Source organism: Copadichromis virginalis, linkage group LG7, assembly GCF_057382275.1.
Source record: "Copadichromis virginalis isolate Kocher_CV1m ecotype Utaka linkage group LG7, C_Virginalis_male_GT1.1, whole genome shotgun sequence".
NCBI classification, from domain to species: domain Eukaryota; kingdom Metazoa; phylum Chordata; class Actinopteri; order Cichliformes; family Cichlidae; genus Copadichromis; species Copadichromis virginalis.
This window is the reverse complement of record NC_140624.1, coordinates 39675538-39691700: the sequence shown is the minus strand read 5'-3', so window position 1 is coordinate 39691700 and position 16163 is coordinate 39675538. Positions and strand designations below refer to the sequence as shown.

Genomic DNA, 16163 nt, shown 5'->3' with positions numbered 1-16163 from the left:
AAAAAAAATATCAGATCTTACATCTGAATATGAACAACATTTTAATGTGGGGGAATGCACAACTTAATTTCCCAAATGAAAGTGCATTCCTATGTCCACCCACAGAATTTCACATATTATCAACAGTTACAATTATTCTCATGAATATGTACAATAAGGAATGAGTGACAATTATATATCTGTAATCTGTTCACATATAAAAGTCCCAAAACGGAAGCAAAAGCCATACTTTCTGCTGCCTATTTGCCCCATAAATGTGTAATACATTGTCACCACAGGTGTAATTGTGCAAAAAGATTGCAAGGATACATTCTCTGCTGGAGGAATAACACAATATTGACAGTAATTAATCATATTAAATGACTTGTTTCACTTAAACAAAGAAAAAAAAAGTCTCTCCACTGCATTCCTGTAGCATTGAACATGCTGCTTAACCTGATATTCTATTGACCGTCTTGCTTACTTAACAATCAGCTATCCTTCAATTTCCATTTAACTGATTTACTATCAGAAATAGACGAATCATAGACAGCAAAGCACCTAGAACGCACTTGTCTTCAATATGGATGAAACTGGTGGCAAAGTTACCCTTGAAATAGTCTTTCTATATGAAAGGAATCAACTCAAGAACTCTATTCAAATGTGTTTGTCATTCTTATTGGTGAGTTCTGCTTTAACCCCAAAACGATCCCTCCAATTATGAGCTGTTATGAGCTCTAAGAGTGTTTGTGACGTCGTTATATCATCACCTCAACCGAGTTCAAAAGGTTACTCTGTAACAGAAATGGTCATTAAGGGGGAATTTTTACATGAGATTGTATGGTGGGTTATTTGTAATTAAGATCCGCTCATTATGTGGATGGGAAATATTACACTTAGCTGGGAACACTGAATATCTCTTGTAAAATCTAAATATACTTTCAAGGTTGTTCTTCTACGCTTTCTTTAAAATACAAGTGTAGCTGGTGTTAGATGGTTCTTCAGGTTGAAATGTCCAGTGAGAATGACAGCACAGGCCGATTGCTTCTTCTCATACAACTGCTTAATGGTACAAATTGGAAAAATGAAATTTAGTGCTGTGCACAGATATTCAACTATGCATATAAATGTTTTTGGGGATGGGTATTTGGCTTCAGATTTTGAAATTATAATTAATTTTTAGGTGATTTTTTAAGGCGCTGAAACACACACCATCTCAACCATTCCTTTCCTGCACAGCAGTGATCATGACGCTTCATTTCACCTCATTCTTGCCATCTTAAAGAATTAGCAAGTTTTCATATCTTCACAGCCACTTTTCCTTAAAAAATTGCATAATGATAAATTTAGTGCCCTGTGAGCGCGAGGTCTTGCTCTCCCACCACAGGCAAACCTGTCAGCATACAGCAGCACCTGTAAATGAGCTGTTTGTGGGGTTGTTTTTACAATGATGGAGGCTGTTTGAGCGGAGGGGGAGAAGACATTCTGTCCCTTCTAACCTTTTCACGTTGGTTGAATAAATAAAATTAAAGCACTAGTTGTTCTTTGTTTAGTTTAACGATTTTTTTACTGTCACTTTTGCAGTTCTGAATGTGGCCTGTAAGCTGCTTTTGTCTCCTTCGCTGATCTTCAACCTTTTTCTCTTATTTGTCTTTCCTCCCAATATCAATACATTGTGTGCAATAATATCAGCTAATATTATTCCCTGTTTGTTGCGAAGCAGATCATATTATGCATGTTTGTCTGTTAATTCTGTGTATTAAGTGTGCAGCTGTGTACACTGTGTATTTTCACATCATCTCACATTACTTTTTAAAGCAACGAGCTACTGAAGGCCGTGCGCACAAACAAACACGCACGTGCCTGTGCTCGCACAAACACACAAACTCTCCACCTTCCTAATATTCTCCGCCTCCCCCTACATGTGCTACATGGCGGGGTGTGTGTGGGGTTATGAAAACAGTTAGGCTTAATAATTGATGTTCTGCATTTCAATCAATTTCACCACAGTGTTAGGCTAATTAAGGTTAGCGCTATGCTCCCAGGGGCTGTGTATGTATGAGGGTGTGAGTGAATAAAAAAAAAAAAAGTGTGTGTGAGATGGACGGTATATGTGTGTTTTCCTGCTCCTGGGGGCTCCATGCTCCATTTTATATCTCAAAATACATGGGAATTCTCTATTTCAGGAACAAGAGATGAGAGACGGTCCTTTTCTCTCTCTCTTGCATGCGCGCTCTCGCTTGCTGTTTCTCTTCCTCTCTTTCCCTCATTTTGTGTGTCTCTCTCTCTTGCTCACTCCTTCCCCTCTCTCTCCCCAGGCAGGATCCTAAATGCAATTAACACAGCCGCTTTACTGCCTGCTAATTATTAACACACACACACACACACACACACACACACACACACACACGCACACACACACTGGAAATGATTATTTTATGCTGGACTAATTTAAAGTTCATTGACAATTGTTTTAATTAATTAAATAAGAAAAGCACACACTTTAAGAAACACAGGCTGCCAGGCAGGCACTGCAGACGTTTGCATATGAATGTAATAATTATCCTCAGTGTGTTTTCGGTGGCTCACCTAAAGCATTTTTTTTTCTCTTTTTGTGTGTGTATGTGTCATGTATAGTTCACCCACAACCTTAAGGTGTGTAAGTGTTAATCTGTGTGTGTGTGTTAATGTGTCTCTAAACCCTTTCTGTCAGTATTTAACATTAACTGGAATAACTAAAGAGTGCAATTAAGAAGCAAAGACAGCTTTATGTGCAGCGATTTTTCCCCCTCTGTCATTAAATAGTCAGGGATAGGCCACACTTCCCATAGGAGGCTGGACTGCTATTGCTGCAGATCAGCTGTGTTTGTGTATCAGCACTAAATGCCACATGGTCGGCTTTTGAGGTGCAGGGTCAACCTACACAAATAACGATTGCCTCTACACTTGACTGCACAGTGGTTTTGATATTTAGCAAATCGCTAAAGTGTCAACTTTCAGGTACATTTATGTTCTGAGATAATTGACTACCTGTGTCACAGGGGAGGTTTTGTCTGTACAATATGTCACGTTCTGCTCTTTTATTTACAATGCTTGACAAAACAGTATTTGTGATAATGAAACATCAGCTTAGACTATAGGTTGCAGATCCTCGTGTCTAACTCACAGCTTACATTGCCTCTAGTAAGTTAAATAGGTGCATTTGAACTTGAATTAGAAATGCAGTACAATGCAAAACTCTTCAGCCTTTTCCTTTATATTTTGCTAGCAAAATTAGAAATAGGTGTTTTTTTGAAACATCTAAAAAGATAAATGTAAATAGAATAGAATAGAGTCTGAACAATTCTAACAAACTTGAAAGTCAATATTTCGTCTGACCGCCTTAATTCTTCAACACAGTCTGAAGTCTGGGGCAAGCTTTCTTGTAAAAATAACAATTCTCCAAGCTAATTTAGGCAGTTTTTAATCTTTAATTGTAAGTTTAGATGCATGTTTGATTTGTAACTTTCCAGGATAACTATGGCCTTACACAGGATAACAGTCTGAGTATAAAAGAAAGACACCGATTGTATTCATTGGAGTAGTTTTGAAGTTTTGAAAAGTGCATGTCCAACAGAACCAGTCAAAATACAGGGTGTTGTTTCAAAATGTGGGACCAGGGGACAAGAAATTTCACATTTGAATTCATCATGCCCTCATCAAAAGCCTATTCCCGCTGATTTTCAGACCACTTATTGTGTAATCTGGCATAACTCAGACTTTTCTCTCTGTTTTTCTTCTTTAAGAATAGCATCTTGACAGCCACTCTTCCACTGAGACCATTTCTGATGAGGCTTTGGTAATTGGATCAACTAAAGGGGCAGATGAATCTCTTAGAGCTTGTTCAGGTCTTTGCTGGATTTTTTTCCTGTTTCTTAAGGACGTGACTTTTGGATACTGTTCGTCTGCTGTTGAAGTCCACTTGTCCAGTATAAAGAAATATAAATAAATGAGGGGTTACTTAAGACTTCTGGACAGTACTTAGAGTTCAGAGTACTTTAGAGTGTTTTAATTATATGCAGTAAACCATAGTTTGAGTCCTCCTTAGATAAAAAATATTTCCTCTCCTGAAATGATTTTTTGGGTTTTTTTTATAAGCTAAATTTACGATTGATTGGACCATTTGTGGACAGCCCTTCAGCCATCATTCTGGACTTTAGTATTTGTAACTACAATGCCACTGAAGTGGGCTTGGACTAAGTCTTAAGACTGAGACATCCACCATGGTAAGAAGACAGAGATTGGATATGTACTTTGAAGAATTAATCTAGTACTGCTCTTGTGTTTGATGAGTGAACAGAAGCCACGTGTGGCCTCAAGTAGCTAGACACCAGGTGTGTTTGTTTAATAAAGTCAGAAGAAAAGAAAAAAGGAGAGCCAAACAAAAGAAACAGAAATACTATAATATAAGATGAATATAAGATGAAAGACTGAATGGAAAGTGAAGGATCTCATATGAAAATGTGTGCGCTTGCTTTTGGTGGACTCAGGTGTTAAAGTACACTCCCATTACACTTAGGAGATGTCAGCCATGAGACTGGAGACACAACACCACCATCTTTCCACCACCCAACCACCTTTTATTAACCTTCTTTGTCTTTTTAAAACCCCTTTCTGCTCTTACCTCACAGTCCATCTTCAGTTCAGTTTTCAACACTGATTGAAATTCAGTATTAACTAGAAATTGTCTGAACTAAATTCTGTTAGTTAAAGCTGAACTTTATTATTATTGTCAAAACTACACTGTGGAGGGGGAAATGAACTCCACCTTATAGAAATCTCCATGACTTTGATTTTTGTTGTGCTTTATAGCATAAATAACCTAAATAAATACATTCTTAGCCATTCTCTGGGTGATGTGAGGCATCTTAAAGGAATGAAATATTTACACTTACAGTTGAAACAGTACTGATAGACTGGAATTGTTCATTTTTAGTTCATGAATTGTTTGAGTCACTTTTTTTTTGTGAATTTCTTACTTTCTAATTCCTCTTTATCCCTTCTTGTGTTACCCTTGCTGGCTTTTACTGTTTTCCACACATCATTTGTTCACTTCAAATGTATGTTTCTAGGTCTAGCAGTATTCACAGTTTATTAATAATCTCTCATTTCTTCTTCTTTTTGCCTATAACCACACAGAGAGGAGCTGCAGGAGGGCATCAGGAGGACACAGGGTCCTGAGTAGGGGGTAAGACCTTAGGCCTGAGGGCACAGAACCATATTGTGGGGTTAATGTGTGTGTCTGTGTGTCCAATTTATTCCTCTGTTGTTCTCCTCTAGCCTGACCATCATGTGTGTTTGAATGAATGCATGAATATGTGAAAGAGAGACACATATGGGGGTATATTTGTGCACATGCTTGTGTGCATGTGTGAATGAATGAGTGCGTGTGTGTGTGTGTGTGTGTGAGTGAGAGTGAGTGGAAGCCCCTGGCCAGGCCATTCGTTATTGATGCTCCTGCCTCAGGGTATGTCGGGGGAAATGGATGTGCGTGTATGTGGGAGTGTGCTCGTGTTCGCTTGTGTGTGCGCGCAGCTGTGTGCATGTGTGTGTACAGGGGGTCATGTTATGTCGTCAAACGGCGGCTGGTGAAAGATGGCCAGCACTGATATGATCAGTCATCTGTTGATCAAGATGTACTGCTGCCTCCTCATCGCAGTTTCTCTCTCTGAATTTCACAGTTAAGTCACTCTTGCGCTTCTCTCTTTCTCTCTTTGTCTTCTTCCTTCTTTTTCCCTGCTTTTTTCTTTAAAATGTCCTTAAATTTGCTTTCTTAAGCAGGTTTCAGAAGCAACTTTTTCTTTTTTTTCTGTTTTTCTTTCTACATTGCTGTATGCAAAGTGTCTTTGTGGCTTGGCATTATCGATGTCCACATGTCTTGCTTTTTGTGTCCCCCTATAGCTTGAATTTTTTGCGACTTATGTCGTTCACTATTCTTCTCTGTCATCTTTCTTCCCATTTTGCCGTTGTCTCTTCCACCCTTGTCTTTCTCTTCCTTTCATTAAAGTGTCGTGTTACATGTGTACACACAGACAAACAGCCAGGAAATGATAAGATATGCTCACATGCTCAGTAACTCACAAATGTTAAAATGCGCATACACATAAGCTAACCTGAGCCTGGTGTACATACTGCACAAGAGACACACAAGCATTCACATATACAAGTACACACGAGCTGTGGTAAGTAGGTAATGTGCTTCAGATACTGTGGTTAACTGTATACACCACCAGTCTAAAGTGCTCTGCCCTGCGGTGAATAGCTAATGGGCTTCAGAGAGTTTGGTTTTTTAACCTTAAGGCGCTGTTGTTTTCTGTGGTTAAAAGATAATGGGGGTTTTACTGTGTGGTTAAGAGCTGCACTTGTGTTTGGATGTGTGTGTGTTTATGCATGTATTCATGTGCATTTGTTTCTGTGCTAGGAGAATAGTCCCCACCAGTGATTTCATTTGTACCGTAAAAATTAAAAATTTAGAGTTTACTCATGCTAAGTTGGAAGTGCTGTGCATTTGTGAGGTGTTATTTCAAGCGTAATCCTGTGGGTTGTTTTTTTTTTATTATGGAATTAAAATAGGAGACAAACAGGAAAGGAATCAGAGTTGTTACTGCGTGTGTGATTTCTCGAGAAGCATTTTGGGAAATGGTCCAGCCTCAAGTTACGAGAAATAAGCAGAATGGATTTCATGTTTATGGGTGCATGTGGAATGGAAAATAACTGCTCTATATGTTCAAATCCAATACAGACTAGCTGTTGTGGAAAACTATCTCTTCTCCCTGCTTAAGCATGCAAGTTAGCGTTTCGACAGTCATTCTAGTTGTTCCACCATCTGCCATTTTAGCTACCAGAAGAAGTGTGCATAGTTATTGAGGAACACAAATGTAACGGTCCTGATGGTAGCGTAGTGGTTTACACATTTGTCTAACAAGCAAAAGATCCTCAGCTTGATCCTGGAATGAGGCACAAATCCCATTGACAGATGTGTCACAAAGAGTCTGTGGTATATAAAAACGTTCAGTGAAATCAAGCATGTACCTGCTCTGGTGACTCTTTGCGAATAAATAAGCAGACAAAAGCAGCATCTGTCTTCTTGATTTGGTTACAGTTGGGGCTTACGTTTTTCCTGGGGATATTTTGCAACCAGCACTGTAACTGCAAGACTTATAACAATCTCAACAGTTATGGTGCCATTATTTTATAACTGTTACATTGTACAATAAACCTTTCCTGCCAGTCCTCCTTTCGTTGCCATTTTTGATGTTTGTTTGGGGTTTTTTTTACTTATTTTTTAATTCATGTTTGCTCAGCCAAAATGCAGAATAGTTTGATAAGCAGTAAATAGTCTGTCTATTTCCTCAGATAACAGATTTTTTTGTTTTTGTTTCAGTGCATTTGTGAGGTGATATAAAGTCTGCAGGCCTGTGACATGTCCTGTGAATGTTGGAACTATTATCTGACTCATAACTATGCTGACTTGATTGAGATAGCTAATTTGGCTCTTTAAGGTGTGATTGCCTGTATCATTGTTGCAAATGGCTGTACAGTACCTTCTTATTTAATTTTATTAATCAAAGCTCTTTCTCTTTATAATAATACCTTTCTGTAGCGTACATGTAGCATACGGACATAAAACTTTGAGTATGAATGTATATATGTGTAGAGTATTTGCTGGCACATCAGTGCATGTCTTCTTAAATCACTCATCACATTGTCAGTGTTGTTTTCTGTGGGAAATGGATAATGCCTTTACAATGTGTGGTTAGAGTCAAGACCAGTACAGTTCACTGTGCGCTGACCCCAAACGATGCATAATGTAACAGCACTGACCACGCTGATGTATTAGTGGACTAAGTGACTGTATTAATGGTGCTCAGTACAGGGAGGGAGGCACTAAGAGGCCCGAAAAGTGCTTTAAGTGAAGGTGTGGAATGGTGATTGGCTGCGATAGGTGTGTGTGTGTGTGTGTGTGTGCATGACTTTTTGGGAGCTAATAGATAGATTAGGAAATCCATCACATTTAAGGACAATTTTCAAGGATTCTTAAATCTTTTTTTCTCTTCCTTTAACGGAGAAATTGCAGTTTCAAACAAAACAGAAGGTGTTTTCCTGTAGGATGCTGAAAGCCTGTCTAAACATTTCATTAATCAACCTAACATAAATGTTTTCAGACTGTGGGAGTGTCCAGAGAGAACCCACGTAAGGAGGGAGAACATGCAAAAACCCCAAACTGACGGTACCCACCCGGCTGTAGAGTCAAATCTAGAAGCTTCATTCTGTTAGGCAACAATGATAACCATTGCACCACTGTGCTGCTATAAATGTGATGCAGTACATCAATACAGCCACTGGTATTTCTCAAAAACACCATCCATTACTCAGCATAGTCTCCCACAAATATGAGAAAAGGTTAAATCTTTCCAGTGTACTGATAGTCTCTACTTATGGCTTCCACCAAACTATCATGGATTTGATTATAAAAGTGGTAACTCTGTTAGGTAAGCGATTATATGAATAATACTTTGTATTTTACATAGATGTGTGTGTGTGTGTGTGTGTGTGTGTGTGTGTGTGTGTGTGTGTGTGTGTGTGTGTGTGTGTGTGTGTGTGTCTTTTGTTAACTTTTCATTGGTGTAGTTGACACAAAATATGAAAACATATCTGTGGTCCAAACAATTTTGAGTGATGTGTACTGTGTGCTAACATCAGCAAGTTGGCAAGTATCCTAACTTATGTTATCCCATCACAAATAAATTTTGCATATTTGGGGGGGCCTTATAGTCAATTTCCCCAAAAGCTGGCGGCAGTTTAAAAACAAACAACAATGTTTATGGATATATGTGAACTTTAAAACATAGGAAAATTCAGTCCAATCAGGATCTATATAGAAAATAAGAAAACATGCCATAAAAGTGACAGTTACTGTAATCAAAATCAAAACTTTTGACTTTTGCTGGGAAAGATCAAATGAGAGTCACATTGCTTACTCAACAAGCGTAACTATTTCCACAGTTAAGTCTTATCTAGTGCCATTATGTTTTATGCAATCACAGCATTCTTGCTAAGCAGATTTGAATGAAGACTTACTGCTAGTTTAGGTTGATGCCTGTCTTCAAATTCCTGTGAAGTTCTATGCAGACTGATAGAAGGTATTCACTTTCTTTCTAATAGTTATACTTGCACTCTTCAATCTTGAGGGGGAGTGTCTAAAGTGGGAAATATGGGGGCACGGCCCCTTTTTTGATCCATGTCTGAGAGGATGCCAGTCATCATGACATGTCTGCCTGATTCATGTTTTTGTACTCTATGTAATCTAATATTCATTACTTATACAAGTAACATCATCATTAACTCCCCCTCTTCATCTCCTTTCTTTTCATTTTTTTTTCTTTCTACCTCCCTTACATCCTTGCATCCCTCTTCCTCCTTACCCACATCCATCTGTCATCCTCTCTATCCCCATGCTCCTTCCTTACTTCTTCAGTGTCTGGACCAAATTGTAAACAACTGTCATATCTGGCCTTCTTAAATAGCATTCAAAGAAGGTCCAGAGTGTGCACACACACACACAGACACACACATAGACACACTCCCATGCATATCTCATCAATGTTTCAGATCGAGGGCTGAATATCAGCTAGCTATACTCCATGCCTAGTCCTCACTTATTTACATCCGGCTGCCCCCGAGCCACTGAAACCTCAACACCAACATCAATGATTCATCAGCCAGTGTTTTAGCAAAATGCATACCTCCTCTGTCGATACTGAGGAGGAGAAGAGGGAAAGAAGAGGAGAAGTGAAAGGATGGGACCATGTAAGGAAAGAAGAGAAGCTAGAGAGAGACAAGTGGAGAGTAAAGGGAAGGTATTAGTGGCATCAGTGTAAAAAGAAAACTTGGAGGAAAAGATAGTGGATGAGGAAGAGGCAGGAAAAACTGGACAAAGGAAGAAAAGGAAGGCAGGTAAAGAGAGAAAGTCATAGTGGAAGGTAGGAAAAGACAAGGAGATTGATAAGGAAGAGAAGAAAATGCTGTTAAAAAACAAAAAGAGAGAAGCAATTAAAACATACCAGTGCATCCACTTCTTCCCTCTGCTTTTCTTTCTTTCTGCCTCCAACACTTGATCCCTCTTTTATGGATGAAACACGGTCTTTTTTATCTTATTTTTGTTCGAAATCAATGACATTCTGCAGGCACACTGAGACACAGGAGTCCGATATGTCTTTTACTCTTTAGATTTCAGTAGAACATGAACCCACTTTCCTCTTTATAGATGTTCACAGACATTTCCACATTGATTTTAAAGATGTACTTGCATTTTGAAATTGTGGTTTTATGGTGTGCAATTGCTTAAGAAACATAAAAACAGCCCTAAAGCCAAATGAACAGAATTTCCACAGTTGGAAAAAACAAAAGCAAAAACCCCCTTTTTTTTTGACTCACATGAATCCTGTATTTAAAAAAACCCTACAATTTACAACCGTTTACAACAGCTGCTTTAATATCAGTTTGTAAGAGATTCAAACTTTTTAACTATTAACTATTTTATTAACTGTTATTACATAAATGATGTACCTTAATTACACTGCAACTGGAAGTGCATAATAATACTAAAACGGTTTGATTTGTTACACTGTCTTATAGATAGATGTCTTCCTACTCCATTCAATGATTGAGTGGTCACTGAGATGTGCTTGAGCGTGTGTGTGTGTGTATGTGTATGTATTGCTTTGTTTTTATATGTCCAAAATAAAAGGTTATTATCAGCATATTTTTTAGCTAATCAGAAACACACAGTTAAATATATAGTATTTACGAGTATCCGAATCTGAATAGCTTGATTATTAGCAATTAAAGCAAATGCACAAAAAAGCAAAATGTTAAAATAGAAGAAAAAAATAGGACTGAATAGAATAGCATAGCTACTTTACTGTCATTCAGAGCATTATGTATTTTAAAAAATACAATCTTAAATATGTAGACATAAGAATATAAAAGAAATTAGGCACATGAAGAACAGCACGAAAGGAACAGGGGCAGAAACAGAGGCTAGAAGGGATAACTGGCCTTGACTTTGAGGGAGAATTGTTTCATGATAACAAGGACAAGACACTTCTACTGTGTTTTCTCTCTTTCTTTCTCCTTTTCTGTCATTTAGTGCCCAGGGTGAAATTATGATAATAAGAGAAAGGAAAAGCTATTACTGTGGCTGCTCTCTCATTATGTAAATGATATTAAACAGGCCCTCTGTGTGTGAATTTGTGTGTGTTTCCAGTGTGTATTCAAGCCTGAGCAGCTGAGCATGCAGGTGCGTGTGCATGAATGTTTGTGAAGGCTGCCGTGTTTGTGTGCGTGCATGTGTGTGTCTTTGTTTGGCTGTTTGTTCTTGTGTGGACGGGCTGAAAGTGTCTTTCTCCATTGGTGTGTATGTGTGTGTGTGCACGTGTATGTCCTGGGGCTAGGGTTCCTCAGTGCAGTGATTACAAGGTGTCAAACTCCCCCACATTGATTATGACATGTTAATTACACACTGTTTCCACCTGCTTTGATGACACAACACGCACATTAAAAGATGTCCTGCACACACAGTGTCTTGGACGTTGTGTTGGTATGGGGCCCTTGTGAATTCAAGCGAAACTTTGGACATGCCAGGATAAGAATAGGTTGCCTGTGCTTGTTTAAAAACAGCTAGAAGTAACCTAACTATTGTAGCTGTGTTTACCTGCAGCCAAGTGATGATTAACACAATAATTGTGACATGCATGGAAAACTGACTTTATTTTATCTGTATGTTACACACACACACACACACACGCGTGCGCGGCGCGTACTTATACACACACACACACACACACACACACACACACACACACACACACACAAATAATAAATAAATAATAAAATAATTAAAAATACATCTTCAAATAAATATGCAATTTAGCATTTTGGACAGTTTGATGCTTGTTTGGGAACAGCCCCCTTTCCAACATGACTGTGCACCAGTGCACAAAGCAAGCGCCATAAAGACATGAATGAGCAAGTTTGGTGTGGAAGAACTTGACTGGCCTGTATAGAGTCCTGACATCAACCCAGCAGACCACCTTTCGGATGAATTATAGCAGCTGCGAGCCAGGGCTGCTCATCCAACATCAGTGTCTGACCTCACAAATGCACACTCCTACTGTAAACCTCCTTGACTCCTAAACCTTGTGGAAAGCCTTCCCAGAAGAGTTGAAGCTATTATGGCCACAAACATCATATTAAATCCTATGGATTAAGAATGTGATGTCACTCAAATTCATATGAGTGTGAAGGCAGACAAGTGAATACTTTAGGCAATATTGTGTAGGTAATCATGTGCACACAACTCCAGATTTTGTATGTTTTTTTTATTTGACAATATCATTGTGACAGTAATAAGATGCTGAATGGAATTGACAATCAATACTCCTGTTTCAGGTGATTTCACATAAAGCAAATCGCACTGGGAAGTATTCTGAGACCCCATTTACAATATTCCTTATGTGATTATGAACACTTCTGAAAACACTGCTGAACCACTGTTTTTTTCTAGATATCCTTCTGTCTTGCCTTCAGTCTTCTGTTAATGTGTTTGATTTCAGATGCACTTTAATACATTCTTACTTTTATGTGTGTATGTGCGTGTCTTTTTTGGTGGTCTGTCTTGCTCTACTCCATTGCTTGTTTATATGCTTTATACCACAGGTCCTCGGGGGTTTATAAATATTGATTCTTACAAAGGATGGATAGATGCTTGATAGCTTGTCCAAGCCCTGGGAATACACACTTGAGTACATGCGCACGCACACACACACACACACACACACACACACACAAATAAGACACACACACACGCATTCCTAAATCCCTCTTTCCAAGTTCCAGCAGCCCAATACAATCTCTCTCTTATGTGGTACTTTGATACAAAAGCAGTATTTTTAAATGAGAATGTGTGCAATACCTCCATGAATAGACTGTTGTATTGTGTTACAATATCTATTCTACCTCAACTTTGCAAAAACACTAAATAAAGCACTTCCACATTTTATGTTCTTATCTAGAGTTCAAAATCTTGCAGGAATCAAACGTTTGTTTGGTGAGTGATGTTTGTGTAACTATAGAGGTGGCCACATATAGTTAAGATAGATAGCACACAGCTAGTGTCCATGGTTACATCAACAAACAGCATGATTTTCCATTATTTAGTTTTTTACTAAAGGCTAACAGAATAAGATTTTTTATGGCTATTATGAATATTTCTGAGAAGCTGGTAGTGTTTGGTTCCTTAATCAAATGCTCTGTTTGAGCCTATAAATATAAAGATTTTGTGATTCAGAACTTTATTAATGTACAGTGAGGAGCACAAAATCACCATCCACTTTGTTTGGTATAGCACACACCTAGTATCAGGTTGACCCTAATTTGTTAGAGCTAAATTCTGACACCTCAAAAATTTTTGTTTATCAGACCAAGCAATCTTCTGTTGTCTAGTTTTGGTCAAACTGTGCCAATTGCAGTCTCAGTTTCCTGTTCCTAGCTGACAGGAGAGATACCTGATGTGGTCTAATGTTGCTATAGTCCAAAGTTCAAGGTTTGACATGTACATTCAGAAATACTGCGTACCTTCGTTGTAATTAATGATTTGAATTACTGTTGCCTTCCTTTCAGCTTGAAGCTGTCTGGCCATTCTCTTTTGACCCCTGGCCTCAACAACTTCTGGACACTGGCTATTTTCCCTTTTCCAGACTGTACTCTGTAAACCCTAGAGACAGTTGTGTGTGAAAATTGCAGTGGAACAGCAGTTTCTGAAGTCCTGAAACCAAATAACCGTGCAGTGTTGAAAGTCACTTAAATCACCTTTCTTACCAGTTCTTATGCTTAGGTTTTCTTGAACATATCTACATGCCTAAATGCACTGAGTTCCTGCCATGTGGCTGGCTGACTAGAGATTTATGATAACAATCAGCTGAATATGTGTACCTAATAAGGTGTCCAGTAGTTCCATTGTTATGAACATGACCCACAAAATTTGTCAAGCCTACTAAAACATTTGATAACAGAAGACCCTCTGGTTCAAGTACATCGGGAGATAAAAGCTGTAGAATCAAGTGGCTTTATATCATCTACTTAGTTGATGAAGGTTAAACTGTCTCACAAGACAACAAAAGAGAAATCCCATATTGTTCCATATGGTACCTTTTTACTTGCTGTTTCTGTAATCTCAATCAGAAGAACCTGGCAGCAAACATCTAATACTTTTTTTAATATTGTTTTGGAAACTTGACAGTTTTGTGTTCTTAGATCACAGTCTGTCTAAAGCATGCAACAGAGACTCCTTAAGATGTAATTTTATATTCTCCATTAGTGCTAGAGTGTTCAAAGCTAGAGAAAGAGTGACAGGATGGCCCCTCAGAGCATACAGCAGATTGGAGTGAGGCTTGGCTAAAAGTGCAGCAAGACCACTTGAAAAGGTAGAGTGTATGAACTGGAATAATGGGAGACCAAGATCAGACGCTGTTACCCTGATCCCATCTGCTATGCCAGATACTTCTGAACACTCTATAAACCACCTTTCTTACACACTTGTTAAAAGGTCCCCTGTTTGAGCGAGAAAGTGAAAGAGATGGAATAATGAGTTGGAAAGATAAAAAGACAAGCTGTATTTCCTGGTATCCTACTACTGGGTTACTGGACACTTGTAAACACTCAACGTTTCACACACATTTCCTCCTCACACATAGTAAATAGTGTGTGTGCATGCATGTGTGTGGTTCGGTATAAAGATGGATTTAGGGCATCCTGTCTGCATTGTTCCTTTGCTCTGCTATACTGCAGGTATATCTTTGGTGACTGTGTGTGTGTGTGTGTGTGTGTGTGTGTGTGTGTGTGTGCGTGCGTGCGTGCGTGCGTGCGTGCGTGCGTGCGTGCGTGCGTGCGTGTGTGTGTGTGAGGGGTGGTGGTGGGGGGCAGAATATCGTATCTATCTTAAGTCAGTAAGGCTCTGGCAAAAATACTTTTTCTTCCCCCAAAAAATTATCTCTCTTTTTTTACTCAGTGCTAGGCTGTATTTTAAAGATGGTAGTTCTGAGGCAAATTACATAAGGGCAGCTAATCAATCATCTAAATGTTTATTTAAACTGTGCAATTAAATGACAGAAGAGGTTTTTTTTGATCTACTATAGATTTTTTAAGCCCAAAGAGTTGATATATTTCAATTACTACAGCAACATTTCTTTATCATGTAGAAAAACTAAGACTCATGGTTAAAATTACACTTCTTTTTCTTATATTAAATAATCTCAGGGGTTCTTTACACTGACAGAAAGGCGAATTTCACTGGTCTGGTACACTTGACATCAAAATGTGCTGTATGTGGCCCATGATGTGAAATGACATCTCTGCTATGAAGCACAGCAGCTTCACAACATTGGATCCAAACATTTAGGTCGATGTACAGTAGCCTAACTGGAAAAGATAACGTGCATCTTGTGATACTGAGGTTTTTCCATATCCCCACATAGCACACAGGTCTGGCCCGGATCTGGTGTCAAGCTGGCACTGCTGGCTGACTTCTGGCATGGTAAGTGGTATGTCATCCAGATATGGGGCAGGCCTGGCATAAATGGCACTGTTTATGTGATGGCATGCCATATCTGGCACGATTGCGGTTTGGTTTATGTGGCTCAAGCTCATAGAAAACAGGTCTGGCTTGGATCCAGCATCAAGCTGGCATTTCTGACTGACTGGTGTCATGACAGGGTGTATTTCAACCAGATGTGGGCCAGGTCTGGCAATGATGGCGCTATTTATGTTCCTATTTTCCTATTTTAGTTAGAAGACCCAAATACTATACTGCAATGGTAGCCAACGTTTCAAATGCAGATTTGACAGGTTTGTGAGTGTACACTTAATCCAAAATCTGGTGAGGGTTTACTCATGTTTCCCACCGGATGGCTGTAGCTCAGGAGGTAGAGCAGGTCCCCTACTGATCGGAAGGTTAGTGGTGTGATCAGTGGCTCCTCCAGTCTGCATGTCAAGAATGTGTATGAATGTAGTTAGGAAGCACTAAACTTTCTCAGTTTAGAGAAAGTGTGTGATTGGGTGAATGTGTTGTGTTGTATAGAGCACTT

The 16163-nt window shown here is 38.9% G+C and overlaps 1 long non-coding RNA gene across 1 annotated transcript in view; it reads left to right on the top strand.

The window, feature by feature from the left end:
• The window catches only part of LOC146705607 (uncharacterized), a 76624-nt gene that overhangs the window by 3185 nt on the left and 57276 nt on the right, over positions 1-16163 (top strand). Inside the window, exon 2 of the long non-coding RNA XR_014921714.1 lies at positions 5158-5206. This is a non-coding gene — a long non-coding RNA (uncharacterized LOC146705607). The remainder of the gene's footprint in view (positions 1-5157; positions 5207-16163) is intronic.